We start from the raw sequence: 12705 nt of genomic DNA, 5'->3' as shown, positions 1-12705 counted from the left end.
CTTGCCCATGGATTTATTTCTCTATCCAGTCTGTTTCTTGTGTGTTAGTTTCTCATTAGCTGACTGATGTTGACTTTAACAACGTACTTATTGATATCTGATGACTTCTGGTAATTGCTACAATAGAGGCGTTCTTTTGTCTGATTCTCTAGCCTCAAAGTGAATTTTTTTGATATACCATTATCCTCACGTTGAGCCTAATGACTATTTCATGTTACTAAACCTCATTACATGCCCACAACCCTTATTTTGATATTAATCCCAAGCATAGCTTGGGGGAGCATATGTCTAAGTTAGTTTATGAGATGGTTTTTATGAGTTACCTTGGATGGATCGTATTTTTTAAGGTTTGAAGTTTGAGAAAAAGAGAAGAATAAGCAAAGTGACAAATAAATGTGATTGTTGGATCGAAAAAATGTAAAGAATAACAAAAGAAAGATTGAAAAAAAAAAAAATTCATTACATTGCTTCAAGGAGGGGTTTATTGAAGATTTTATTGATTCATAGAGTTGAGACATTGTTATTAGTTTTGTGTTTTGGTTGGTGCTTTTAGTGATTTTTGCTCCCTCATTCTTGATTTTTCCGCCACATTTCCTATACATATTTCCTACCTTTACCCACTAGTAGAAAAAACCTTATATGTCACTTTGTACTGGAAGCGGTTTTTGTAAAACCGCATCCGAAAATGAACAAAAAAAATGCGAGGGAACCTTGGCAAAGAAAAGCGGATGGGGTCCAAAAAAAACCGCATTAGATTTAATATCGGATGTGGTTTTTTTTAAACCTGATGCGGTTCAGGGGGCCACATCCGAAACTCATGTGCTATATGTCTTCGCTCAAAAAACCCGCCTAGTCTAAACACAAATTTTTTTCCTCCCAAAAAACTCACTGCACGAACAACTTGCGCCACTACCACTGCGACTTCCCCAGCTCCACACCACTGCCCACGCCGGCGACTTGCCACCACCACCAACACCGGTGACTTGCGCACGTGAAGATTCGCCACCACCAGCTAGGCTAGTTTCGCCCTAGTTTCGCTCCACCACTTCTGCCCTAGTTTCGAGCCACCACTGCTGCTCCCTAGCTTCATTCCTCCTCCTCCCTTTCCTAACCAACTACATTACCACCTTTTCCTAGCTACGTAACTAAAATTTCATGACTTTTATTGTAATCTCATAAATTTATAATTCATTGTAATTTTATGAATAATTGTTAGTGAAAGTAGGTTGTATAATAGTTTGAGGGTTTAAATTATATTCATTTGAGTGAATTTAATTTTAATTGGAGTAGTTAGTTTGATTTAGATGTTAAAAAACTAGGTCTTTGATAAGCATGCAAAATAATATATTTATCTCCCCTTATTTTATTATTATAAGTATGTTTATATTATTATTTTAATGCATTTCATATATTTTTAATATTATCAAATATAATATGATAGGTTTTTATTATTTACTAATATTACTTAATTATAATATTTTTTGTTTCATGATGAATTTTAGTCCAAGAACCAAAGGATTCAAGCCCAAAATGCAAACCTTGTCCAACATAGATGCAAAGCCCAACTTGAAGACAAGAAGACAAAACAAGGAAAGAAATAAGAGGAAGGAAAGAAGAAAAAAAGAAAGAGAAAAGAAAAAAAAATGGCACGTGAGATTAAGGAAGGAAAGAAAGAAAAGAAAAGGAAAAAAAATGAGAAACCAAAACAGAGGACTTCATCCTCTTCGTTCCTTCAACTCGACGCACCAACTCCTTCACCACCATTTCCTCCAATCAAAAAGTTTCGACCACCCATCTCCACCAATTGCAAATCCTTCAATCTTCTTCCCCCAATCAGAACAAAAGCTGTAACTCGCGACCAATCACCACCCAGCCGCACAATTTCGGCGCCGCAAACCAGAAAGAGGCGGTTTTTAGGGCGAAAACGTGGAGGCCAATCCTCCTTTCCAATTGATTCGAAAATCACGAATTGGGCGGCGAAAATGGGTATAAATACCCCATTGAAGGTCACCGAAATATGCAAGAAATTCCACAAATAATTTGAGTGAAAATCAGAGGAACTTACGCGAGATTGTCGGGCCAATTCGGGCGTGCGAGAGTTCGAAGAGGAGACAGCCTTTGGGAGGAGTCCTAGCACACTATCAAGGAGGGTGAAATTCAAGGGTGAACTTAGGTGCGAAATCCGACGTTCAAAGGCGAATTTCCGCGCATATACATAAGTTCTTCTCGTCTTTCTCTTGTACTTTCGAATTGGTTTGATATTTCCCGATTATGTTTTGGATTTCATTGTTGGTTTGAATTTATAGTTTAGATTGAATTGTTGAATTATAGTTTGGATTGAATGGTTGAATGTTAGTTGAAATTCAAGATTGTTTGATCTTAGATACATAAGTTATATTTGTGTGTATGTTTTAGATTTCAATGTTATGCATAATTTGCTATCTTATTAGGTATAAAGTTGAGATTATTGCTAGTTATATGATTTAGCCTAGTCTAAATTGTATAACAACAAGTAGCAACTAGTTTAATTTAGGCATGCAAAGATGGTTATAAGTTCAAACTAGAATATAACTTAGGCTAGTTATTTAAACATAAAGATATGTTATGTTTGAATTAACTAGGGATTAATGATGTACTTCTAGTTCTATAATGCTTCTAGTTTAATCATCGGAAGTTGCGAAATACTTGTGGTGGTTAGATTAGTTTAGAATCGATAATCGGCCTAGTTCAATGTTGATTAAAAGTATGGAAGTATAGGGGAGTTTGGCTACTTGAATTCCTACAGTTAATCTCTCTAAGCAATCTTGGATTCATGAAATTCGAAGCATAATCAAGGTTAAGAAATTATAAATCTCTGAAAGTAATATGAGCGTAAAGTGGAATTACTTGTCATCACTTGTAAATATAGGATAGATTTATCTTTAGTAGTTTGTAAATTCATAAAAACGTCTTGTAACTCCCCCCCCCCCTAAAACAATGTGTATATGTATATATTAATAAATAACATGTATATAATAGTTAAGTACTCTTAATTAGTTGAACTTGGATTTTAGGATTATATAAACTTCTCCGTGGGATCGACCCTTATTTATCGCTGGACTAAACTTAGGTAATATTAATGTGGATAAAATAAGGTTTTAATTTGTACGCATAACGACACGTACCAAATTTTGGCGCCGTTGCCGGGGAAGTTTATTATACTCTTTCTATAGTCAAAGTTCAACTAAATTTATATTTTGTAATTTATGAGTTAACTAATCTTGTGGTCTTGGCTAGTCTAAAGAAAGTTTGATTTGGTTGAAATTTCTTTGTTTATAGTATGTTCTCTAACTTCTTTTTGCATACTATGTGCTTAGTTATTTCTTTCTAGTTGACTTTTATTTGGATTTATCAAGGTGACAAGGGTAACTTCTAACATTCTAATAGTACTTTCATTGATTTCGTTTCATAATATTGTTTAGTGAATTTCCTATTAGTACTTGAGTCTGTGAGTAACTCTTTACTTAGATGTCATTCTATTACTTGAAGAGAATGTCACTTGCTATCGCTTGTTATACTCCATGCTCTTCTATACTAGACTATGAAATCTATATAACCAAGTGTCATGTGATTTTGAAATAACTTGAACTTACTTTGTTATGATCTTCATTTTGAGCAATCACCTATATGCTAATTAATTTATCCTGTTATATCACAATGTCATAGCTTAATTTACATGGAGTTGCATGACTAGAGTTTATGAAGGCATTGCTTGATTTTGTATCAACTGTTAGGCCATCTGAAAGTTGTGGTTCAAAAGTTGTTGAAATGTTCTTATTATATCTTTGTTTGATAAAGTTTCACAAGTCATTCTTTTATTGTCAATGTCAATGAGCTTTCTTGATACAATTTACCAATTACCTAGAATGATAAAAATTGAATCTGCAACTATGAGCTGGTAGTGTTAGATTTGAATATTTTAGGAACATGAACATAGGTTTAATTCAGTCATAAGCTTGTTTGTTGTACTTAAATGGTGTTCTAAACTTCGATTTGTAAGTAATATAGAAGCTAGATATAAGTTAGTTCATGAATAAACCACAAAAGTGATACTTGTTTAGATTGAAAAATGCGTTGTATAAGAAAATATCAATCGGCGCATGAGTGGTTTATGTAAAGATTTTAAATTATACACTTGTTTATTTAGCCTTTCTAAGCTGAACTAAAGAGTATACATGTTGGATGATGATAATTTGAGATTATATTATGCTAATGGAACAAGTAAACAAGTTCATATGTCCTGTATGTTGAAGGCCAATATTAGATTGTGTGCTTAAGTTGTGCGAATAATGTACTTTGAACATTGGAATTCGGTTGAAATTATTGATTATTAAGACAAAGAGGGCTGAAGAACATATGATAAGTGGTGTGATTCTTAATTCCCTTCATAAGAAATGTATATGACTTGCATGAAGGCATATGTGAGTCATTTTTATACACTTTGATGCATAATGACATTGATCTGATAATATAGATTTCTGAGTTAAACATCTCATGGGACGGAAATGATTAATTAGAAGTATATTCTTATGGATCGTAAGTAACACTTCATGTTAAGAGTTTGTATTCTAAGTTCTTGTTTCTGAATATTTGTTCTGTGTTACAAGTATGGTTCTACTTTGTTAGGTTATGGAGGTGTTCTTACTTGTTAAATTGCTATTTAGCACTTCTTAAATATCACAAGGGAGTTATGTAAGAAGAGTGATCAACTTCTTATACTCTAACATTTCTATTTTGTGCTAGCTAGTTTGAATCTTGGTCAGATCATGATTATAAGATGAAACCAATTATTGAGAGATGTCCAATTGGAAGGAGAAATATATTTTAAATATCAGACAAGAAAACATACATGTCTTGCCTACTTATGCACTAATTGAAATTTACGCTTCAAGTTAGATGGTTTTTATATCAAGAATAGTTTTCAAGAGAATACTCTAATATATGCTTTATTTGAGAAACTAAATGATAGATATACTATTTTCTGAAAATTAGAAAAGAATCCACCGTTGTTAAGAAGAAGAATCATTTAATGTTTGGATTTTTTATATGCAACTGTATTTTCATATTCTATGATCAAGTTAAGATATTGCAGGTTGAAGAATATATTATGAGGAGCTACATGAATCTTGATCTAGAAGTGAAAATGTCGAGCCAACGACGTAAACAAAGGCGCTACTTGGGAGGCAGCCTAAGACTCAGATTTGCTTTCTTAAACTTTTATTTTAGTTGCTTTTATTTTAGTGTGTTTTCAGTTTTCTTATATGATTAGTTTTTGAGAAGTTCCATGATCTCTTCCACATTTTAGAATGTTACATTGAGGACAATGTAAGGTTTAAGTGTGGGGGAGAGGTTATTATTTCTGTCATTACATGAAGTATGTGAAATATGTGGAATTTGATGAAATTTTAAATTTTTTCGGATTGAATTGCTATATATGAATGGAGGATATTGTTGTGGAAGTTGAAAGGAGGAAATAAAGGAGTATTGTGAGGATTTGGTGCTGGATTATTATATTGATGTGAAACAGGTTGAAATTGGACGCATAAATTTTTTTGATTTGTCCATTTTATAGGGAAAATGCTGCCGAAATTTATGTAGAAATTTATGAATTTGGGCTAAATTAATCATTGGACTATTAATTGTATAGAAAATCATCATGAGCATGTAGAATTTTAGGTGCATTGTACTTGTATGTCATATATTAGTTTCTAGAAAGTGAAATCCACCTCTTAGTTTGTTTTTGGAAAAAAAGAATTGAATAAATGAAGAAGTTTAACAAAAAACTCTAATCTAACTATGTTATAAAAGAAAATGTGTTTTCGAAAATAAAAAGTTTTGGGAATAGTTAACATTTTAAGTTAAAGAATAGTCAAGTTTGAAAGATTCATAACATGATTAGATAAATAATCTCATGTTTGTAGCTAGTCAGTGTAGTTATTCCCTTGGTGGTAATCATAATTAAATGAATAGACCAAAATAACCTGTGAGATTCTGAGCCTAGTAAAATGAGATATACATATCGATCTCATATTTTCTTTCATGTGTGATGTTCTTCCATGGTAAATTCTCTCTAGAACTTGCATTGATACTCTTCAAAACTATATTGACTCATGTTAGCATGAAGAAAAAGATATTTTTTTTTTGTTATAAGCTACATAACCAAATAGCCACCTTACATTATATAACTTCATTTCTGAACCCTTTGAGCCTGAAAGACTATTATTTTGCTTAGCTTTCATTATAAACCATTACAAAACACTAAATACATTCATGACCCAATATTTTGAGCTGATGGAGCAATGGTTGTTGATGGAGTAAAAACTAAGTGTGGGGGTGGTTCTATAAAAAGGTGTGGTTATTGCAGTTGAAGTGTTGATTGCCCATGTTGTATAAAAATTGTAATTGTGATATTCTCTAGAAAAATTGAATAGGAAGAAAAAAAAAAAAAGAAAGAAAAAAAATGATGAATGTAAAAGTGAAATGAAAAAAATGAAAAGAGAGGAAATGTGAAGAAAATGAAATAAAGCATGATATGTACGTAGTTACAAATGATGATATAAATGGGCGTTTGTATATCAAAGTCAAGATACAGGAAATTGTCCTGATTCATAATGATAGAAGGTTGAAGTACGTGTGAGAGTTATTTTTGCTCCTTCTTATCCGGAAAGGGAGGAGTTATTAAGTTTTTGCTCCACTTAGTTCAAAACCATCTAGTCCACATATATTTATATTTCCTACCTTTTAACCAAAGCCCCATAAAACCTAAAAAGTCTTTTGATTTATGTCTGACATGTTGTTTAACAATAGTGGAGAATCGAGAAGATATGCAAGCTTATGGCAGAGTCTTTGCCATTGGAATTGAACCTTGAGCGAAACACGTAAACCTCTTCAAACACATGAGTGACGAGTGATTATCCTGTGAGGGTCTATTTGTTAACATTATGGTTCTGTCAAGTGAATGCTCGCTGATTGATTATGAAATGTAGTGAGAGTATATCTATGACGTGTTATGAGTTTCGACGATTTGGTTGTTCTAAACTGATAATGTTACATTCCTGTTAACATCTTACTTGAGTTTTTGCTAACTAATATAAAACATTTTAGTTTTTGTTCGACTTGTTCATTGCTTCAGTTCTTGCTTTAAAACAACAAGAGAGGTGGAGTTATGTGTCATAATTTTGCATGTAGTTAAAGTTTGATCGAGGAGAATCAAGGACTAAGTGTGGGGGAATTTGATAAGCACGCAAAATAATATATTTATCTCCCCTTATTTTATTATTATAAGTATGATCGACCCTTATTATTTTAATGCATTTTATATATTTTTAATATTATCAAATATAATATGATAGGTTTTTATTATTTACTAATATTACTTAATTATAATATTTTTTGTTTCATGATGAATTTTAGTCCAAGAACCAAAGGAGTCAAGCCCAAAATGCAAACCTTGTCCAACATAGATGCAAAGCCCAACTTGAAGACAAGAAGACAAAACAAGGAAAGAAATAAGAGGAAGGAAAGAAGAAAAAAAAAAGAAAGAGAAAAGAAAAAAAAAATGGCACGTGAGATTAAGGAAGGAAAGAAAGAAAAGAAAAGGAAAAAAATGAGAAACCAAAACAGAGGACTTCATCCTCTTCGTTCCTTCAACTTGACGCACCAACTCCTTCACTGCCATTTCCTCCAATCAAAAAGTTTCGACCACCCATCTCCACCAATTGCAAAGCCTTCAATCTTCTTCCTCCAATCACAACAAAAGCTGCAACTCGCGACCAATCACCACCCAACCGCACAATTTCGGCGCCACAAACCTGAAAGAGGCGGTTTCTAGGGCGAAAACGTGGAGGCCAATCCTCCTTTCCAATTGGTTCGAAAATCACGAATTGGGCGGCGAAAATGGGTATAAATACCCCATTGAAGCTCACCGAAAAGGGTATGCAAGAAATTCCACAAATAATTTGAGTGAAAATCAGAGGAACTTAGGCGAGATTGTCGGGCCATTTCGGGCGTGCGAGAGTTCTACGAGGAGACAGCCTTCGGGAGGAGTCCTAGCACACTACCAAGGAGGGTGAAATTCAAGGGTGAACTTAGGTGCGAAATCCGACGTTCAAAGGCGAATTTCTGCGCATATACATAAGTTCTTCTCGTCTTTCTCTTGCACTTTCGAATTGGTTTGATATTTCCCGATTATGTTTTGGATTTCATTGTTGGTTTGAATTTATAGTTTAGATTGAATTGTTGAATTATAGTTTGGATTGAATGGTTGAATGTTAGTTGAAATTCAAGATTGTTTGATCTTAGATACATAAGTTATATTTGTGTGTATGTTTTAGATTTCAATGTTATGCTTAATTTGCTATCTTATTAGGTATAAAGTGGAGATTATTGCTAGTTATTTGATTTAGCCTAGTCAAAATTGTATAATAACAAGTAGCAACTAGTTTAATTTAGGCATGCAAAGATGGTTATAAGTTCAAACTAGAATATAACTTAGGCTAGTTATTTAAACATAAAGATATGTTATGTTTGAATTAACTAGGGATTAATGATGTACTTCTAGTTCTATAATGCTTCTAGTTTAATCATCAAAAGTTGCGAAATACTTGTGGTGGTTAGATTAGTTTAGAATCGATATTCGGCCTAGTTCAATGTTGATTAAAAGTATGGAAGTATAGGGGAGTTTGGCTACTTGAATTCCTACAGTTAATCTATCTAATCAATCTTGGATTCATGAAATTCGAAGCATAATCAAGGTTAAGAAATTATAAATCTCTGAAAGTAATATGAGCGTAAAGTGGAATTACTTGTCATGACTTGTAAATATAAGATAGATTTATCTTTAGTAAATCCCCCCAAAACAATGTGTATATGTATATATTAATAAATAGCATGTATATAATAGTTAAGTACTCTTAATTAGTTGAACGTGGATTTTAGGATTATATAAACTTCTCCGTGGGATCGACCCTTATTTATCGCTGTACTAAACTTAGGTAATATTAATGTGGATAAAATAAGGTTTTAATTTGTACGCATAACGAGACGTACCAGTCTTTGTGGTAGGATGAGTATGATTGTTATTTTTGTAGTTTAGTTTAGTTTAGTTTAGTTTAGTTTAGTTTAGTTTAGTTTAGTTTAGTTTAGTTTAGTTTAGTTTAGTTTAGTTTAGTTTAGTTTAGTTTAGTTTAGTTTAGTTTAGTTTAGTTTAGTTTAGTTTAGTTTAGTTTAGTTTAGTTTAGTTTAGTTTAGTTTAGTAATTTATACTAATTTAAACTTTAAACTTTGTTGTTGATTATTGAAGCTAGCTAGTGACGGAGTGCTAGTGACGAAGTGTTGAGTTCCATTTCCCTATTTAGAAATTGATATTGGTATGTTATCGCTCATACTTAACTTTCTTTAATTTCATATATTAGTAAATTGGTTTATATGTGATAATTTGTTTATATGTGCAAATATGTATATATGTATCATTTAATTAAGATTCGATGTAAAATGCTTTGTTGTTCAAAAACCTATGTATATACGCATCATCATATCATATGCCTAGATACCCGTTCGAGACTTACTCATTAGGAGTAAGTCTTGAATAGTCCCCGGTTTGGGACTGTTCTTAGATGTTTAATCTCACTTAGGTGGTGAATGTATGTCTTTATTTCGATTCTATAGAGGAAAATCTTGGCTCGTTGTTTCCCTACTTTTGTTCTCAGGTACATATGTAGATATAAGTAACTATATATCTACATCGAGTACTTGGAGAATTGTAGATAAATGCTGCCAGATTTTCCGTAGAATCGAAAAGAAGACATACATTCACTAGTGAGATTAGACATCTAAGAATGGGTTAGGTTGGAGTGATAAGGACCCTTTGAAAAGCATGCCTAATGTCATTGAATGTATATCTTTCATATATACTCTAATCATGTAGTTAAGTTCGTTATTGATAAGTGCGTTTCTAACGCACTTTATGACCTTCTTTTGGCTTGTTTTAGCTCCCTTTCTCTCCTTTTCTTCCTTCTTTCTCCTCACTTTTCCCTTCTATTTCACTCACTTGATCATACTTGGTCATAGTGACATTTTGCTAGACTTTCGATCTATTTTGATCGAATTTCTAGCACATTTGCTTTCACCATGTTTGCTCGTGTTTCTATTGCAGGTATGACCCTTTTTGGGGCCGAGAAATGCGAGGCATGGCACGAGGGAACAAGCTAGAGGCTGAGAGTTAGCCTGAGGTGCGTCTGGTGCGCCCGCACCATCAACCAACATTGCAGCACAAAACAGACGACATTGGTGCGCCCGCACCTGCGTCTGGTGCGCCCGCACCAACGCTATGTGCGCCCGCACATTTTGACGGATGAATTCAAGCTGAGGCAGAAGCTTAGGTGCGCCCGCACCTTCACATTCGTGTGCCCGCACCTGAGCATGGTGCGCCCGCACCTACTTATGGTGCGCCCGCACCATGCGTTCCGACCAAAAATTTCGATCATTAAAGCCTTTTTCCTTTTCAGTTTGTGACTTACGCTTTATTCTATCTTTCACACAACATTCTAGGGTTTTGTATTAGAGAGAACACACTTTAGTTTCCATTGATAATTGAGATTAGTGATCATAGTTTGTGATTCGATTACATTCAAGGTACTTTTTATCAATTCAATTCAAAGTTTTAGTTTTTATTCATTCTTCGTCTTTGTTCTTGCTTTTGATATTCTATATTTTTATTCTCTTAGTTCATAATTGCGATTTCATTAGTTTAATCATTACTTAATCATGTTTAGCCTTAGATTAGTCATAGATTCATTGTTTAATTGCTTTAACTCCATGATTAGTGAGTAGTTTCATAATCTAGGGTTAGGGTGAAAGTATGAATTAGGGTTTTAAATATGATGTTGATGTGATTGTGATGTATGGAGAAGTTTATGCATTGATCTTGGTGTTTTGAGACCTTAGGATAGATATTGATCACATTTATACTTTGGTATTTTGATTTCAAATGTTCTTAAATCGGATTTTGAACTCTTTTATCATCCCCAAGAATCAACTTAATTTCTATACCAAGATATTGGATGGAAATTAAGGGGATCCTTCATTAGGGGTTTTCCAAACTTATTGAATCTCTTAATCAATTAACTAAAGACCATTCGAGAAAGGATTTAGTTGAGATTAAGTGATTACTCTTGAGGACCATTCGAGAGAGGACTCGAGTATTTAGAGGAGAACTAAACCTTGCATAATCGTCTTTGTTCTTCACAATCGCATTAACAATCATCATCCGTTCTTATTCATACTAGTAACCTTAACTCTAGTGTCTTTTATTTGATATTTAAACTCTGATATTTGCTTGTTCTAGTTGATTAGTTAGTCTTAATTGTTACCAAACATCTTTCAAACCCCAAATACCTTTCAATTAGGTAGTCTAACTTGATAGACTTTAATCAATCCCATTTTCCCTGTGGATCGACCCTTGACTTGCCCTTACTATTCTCTTAGTAATTGCTTGTTAGGACTTATAAATATTGTTTGGAAAGCGGTTCTTAGTGCCTTAACGACACACTAAAAACCTCTTATCAAAATGGCGCCGTTGCCGGGGAAACTGTGCTATTGATTGAAGTATATTTTAGTTTAGTTTGCTTAGTTGATTTTTCTTTTATTTTCTTTTTAACTGTGGTTGTTATTTGCTAATCCTCTGCTTAGCTTTGTTGTGTTACATGAGAAGAAGAACTCACGGTTCACCCACATTGCCTCTAGATCTTGAAATCGACCGTACGTTGCGAAAGCTTCGGAAGAATTTGGGAAATCTGACTTTGGGTTCCGAGCCTTCTTCACCAATCTCAAGTACATCAAGTGAAGTTGAATCAGAAATGGGTGAAGAAAATCCACAACTGTTTAGGGATTTCGGAAATCCGGGTTCCTATGTTCTTCAAGGTGGAATTCGACTCCCTACCACCACTACAAATTTCAGCATTCACCCTCAGTATACTCGGATGGTGAAAGCAGAGCAGTTTTGTGGGGGTCAGATGAAGATCCTCTAGACCATCTCGACAGGTTTCTTGAGATCTGTGCCATGATAACAACTAATGATGTCTCTCCTGACTACATCAAGATGCACCTGTTCCGGTCCTCTCTTACCGGAAAAGCAAAGTCATGGCTCAAGAGCTTGCCTGCTAATTCCCTCACTACATGGGAAGAAGTCACGATGGCATTCTTGAAGAAATACTTCCCGGAGTGGAAGACTGCGGACATAAGGAGGAAGATCTCCTCATTTGAGCAAGAGAACGATGAGACACTTGCCGAAGCTTGGGAGCGGTTCAAGGAGATGATCCGTTCATGCCCACACCATGAGTTCAACAAGAATCTACTCATGCGATTCTTCTATGATGGTCTTGATCCGATTTCACGGGCCAATCTTGATGCTGGAGCGGGAGGTCAACTATCTAAGATCCCGCAAGAACAACTTGAGTCCACAATTGAGGAGGTGATCAAGAACTACTCATGGGGTGGAAGACGAAGAGGTGCTCAACCTAAGAAGAGCGGAAAGTTTGAAATTGACCCCATGGATCAAATTCAAGCTAAGATGGACCAACTCGATAAGAAGCTCTCCAAGATCAATCTTGCATCGTCTACTCCTTCACAGGTAAACTCTTTTTCTTGTGATATTTGTGGTGGTACTAA

General features: G+C 34.2%; 1 non-coding gene across 1 annotated transcript; it reads right to left on the bottom strand.

The window, feature by feature from the left end:
- Window positions 1-12271: 12271 nt before the first annotated feature.
- On the bottom strand, window positions 12272-12378 carry LOC125494465 (small nucleolar RNA R71). The gene has a single exon (XR_007270714.1). It is a non-coding gene; the product is annotated as a small nucleolar RNA R71 (small nucleolar RNA).
- Between the last annotated feature and the right edge of the window lie 327 nt (window positions 12379-12705).

The sequence above is a fragment of the Beta vulgaris genome, chromosome 1, assembly GCF_026745355.1.
Source record: "Beta vulgaris subsp. vulgaris cultivar EL10 chromosome 1, EL10.2, whole genome shotgun sequence".
Lineage (NCBI taxonomy): Eukaryota > Viridiplantae > Streptophyta > Magnoliopsida > Caryophyllales > Amaranthaceae > Beta > Beta vulgaris.
This window is presented reverse-complemented; position numbering and strand designations above follow the sequence as displayed.